Source organism: Cebidichthys violaceus, unplaced genomic scaffold (genome assembly GCF_023349555.1).
Source record: "Cebidichthys violaceus isolate CVI_PGR_0920_01 unplaced genomic scaffold, fCebVio1.0.p SCAF_49, whole genome shotgun sequence".
Lineage (NCBI taxonomy): Eukaryota > Metazoa > Chordata > Actinopteri > Perciformes > Stichaeidae > Cebidichthys > Cebidichthys violaceus.
The window spans coordinates 1,742,605-1,745,468 of record NW_027176694.1 but is presented as its reverse complement, the minus strand read 5'-3'; positions in this window follow the sequence as shown (position 1 = coordinate 1,745,468).

The following is a 2,864-nucleotide window of genomic DNA, read 5'->3' as shown; positions in this document are numbered from 1 at the left end:
TGTTTTTCTGAATACTGGCCTTTTACTTCTACAACCAGCTGCCATTGAACTCTTTCTGCTTTGAAAGAGCAGCCGCATCCTATTTCGTGTCATAAAGCGATCTGCCGCCGTGCGACACGCTGTAGCTGCGGCCGACGCAGACAAAAAGGCGGCGTGGAGGTCGGGCGAAGCCGCCGCGGTCTCGTTCCTTCACGGTTGTCGAATGAAACGTCTCAATCAATGCCGCCGCGCTTTATTTATGTTAAAGAAGTGTGACACGTGAAGCGCTTGTATACTCATTTATTTTGCGATGTATCGCAAATTAACTCAATCACACACACACACACACACACACACACACACACACACACACACACACACACACACACACACACACACACACGAGGTCATTTAAAGCTGCGCCATGTGTGTGTGTGAGCGAAGATAAACACCACGTCAGTACCAGCAGCTCAAAGCGAGTATAGGGGATTAAAGCAGAGGGGAAGGAAAAAAAAAAAAGAAGAGCTAGCAGGGAGGACAGGGGAGGATGGAGACGACTGTTAAGAGTCTTGATGGACAGCCACAATGCACCTTGTGTGTCTTTTTGAATACGTGTGTTTGGAGGGTATTTTTTGCAGAAGGCATGTCCACCTTTTACACGTGCCACCTGCTTGGGTTTGGCGTGCTCATGCATATTGGTTTGCATCTATGAACCTGCGTGTGTGTGTGTGTGTGTGTGTGTGTGTGTGTGTGTGCGCGGTTGTTTTCAGTGTGTTAGCAGATTATTGAGCAGGCATGCCCCGTGGCACCATGCTGTTCCACACCAAACAGTGAAACCAATACCTTTTTGTCGCTGATAAAACTGGATGGCCAGAGATAGGCATGCATATTATCACACACACACACACACATACACACACACACTGCTCAGTTAGCTCCTGTGTGTGTGTGTGTGTGTGTGTGTGTGTTTGTGCACAGGGTTTACAGGGGTTTTGCTTTGTGTGTTGTCTGTGCATGTGTGTGAGTAATACACTCACAAAGACTCCATACACTCTCCCTCCTACTCTTTCCACCTCCCCAGAGACAAAGTCCCAATTTCTCCATTGCCTGCAGTCAGACAGAAAGACGGAGGGGGGGGGGCTGCAAGAGAGCGAGGGGAGGGAAAGAGCGGGAGAGTAAGGAGAGGTAGCGAAAAAGGAAACCCAGATGCTATCGGCCCTCAGAGAGTCGCCAGGGTCATTGTCATGTGTCAGTCAGTGTAACACAACTCTCCCCGATAAGCCGGGCCGATAGCGCCGATTGGCCGCGACGGGTGACAGTGCGATACCGTTCTGTGCCGGCGCTCCTGACGAGACACGAAATTAACCCCCAGCGCTTTGCCGATAAACATCTAAAATGGTTTCGGGACCCCAGGGGCTAATGGGAAGAGACGGGGAGCTATCAAAATATCAAATGTGCGTGACAAGCGGCACAAGGACCAGGTCTGTCAAACACTCGCCTCTCCGAGTGTGATTTAAACTCTGTTTCCCCCCCACAAAGCCTGGCAGCGCAGCGCTGGGAAACGAGCCACTCGTCACCCCTGTCTGTACACGCCGAAGTCATATTCTAATAGACGTATTTATTTAGGCAACCCGATGCGGGGTTCCGGGTTTTAATTAGGTAAACAGCTCATTGGGAGGAATCAATGGCGATCCGTTAATGAAGGTCGGCTCAGGCTAATAGCCGAGGCCTTTTCTGTCTCGCAGCCTTGAAAATCTCATGAAAGGAGGGAACGCAGTCATCTTTTTCTGTCTAACGCTGCTCGGGTAACAGATAGCTCTATTTTGAGGAGGATGTGTGCAGTGTGTACCTGGGTCTGTGTGTGTGTGTGTGTGTGTGTGTGTGTGTGTGTGTGTGTGTGTGTGTGTGTGTGTGTGTGTGTGTGTGTGTGTGTGTGTGTGTGTGTGTGTGTGTGTGGGTTGGGTTTTTTTTCGGGTTCATGTCCTTGGCGGGATGGTTAAAGGACAGGAAAGCAAGTGGCAGCAGACAGAGAGGTGTGTGTGTGTGTGTGTGTGTGTGTGTGTGTGTGTGTGTGTGTGTGTACATTTGATGCGTCTCAGCTGGGTGTAATGTGAAGGTGATGGGTGTCACCGGTGTCCCTGTCGTCTGAGGGCATGTCTCTCTGCCTGCTGGCTGTGACACCAGCCTGACTGACTTATGATCAGGATTTATCATCTTGATTTATGATGAGCCTGGTTTGTCCCTCTCACAGCCAGGGAGATGAGGAGGCCTGCCTGTGTGTGTGTGTGTGTGTGTGTGTGTGTGTGTGTGTGTGTGTGTGTGTGTGTGTGAGAGAAAGAGAGAGAAGTACCTCCACCGCAATTTTTTTTTTTACATTTTAACAAGTCATTAATATCACATTCACCACTTGTTTCACAAATCCAGTCGCTAAAACCAACTGTGAGTCTGAAAGGCGGGTGTGTGACACTCTTCTCTCCCACAGCAGCTATAGGAGGTACTTTTGCATCCAGGGTGGATGACATGTCAGGATGAACGTGAAGCTGGGTGTTGCAGGAAGTGTAAAAGAAGATCCGGTGTTTCCCTAGACGAATAAAAGGTCGGAGAACATATTTTCAAGACTGCGAGTTAATTGAAATGACTTATTCAAATGTTTCCAAACTGTGAAACGCGAGAGCGCGGGATGAGAGCTCACGAAAAGTGTGTCGCCGAGGCGATATAAGAGTCCCGACCGCTAAATGCCGGGCGCGGGGACAACGGGGGCTGTTTAGTAAACATCTGTCAATTCCATGGCAGCGGGCCGGCCGAGCAGCCAGGCCGCCTCTTAGCTTCTCCCCTCCGCGTAGGGATGCAGAGAAACAGGCCGTCTACAGACCCAGGGGATGGAG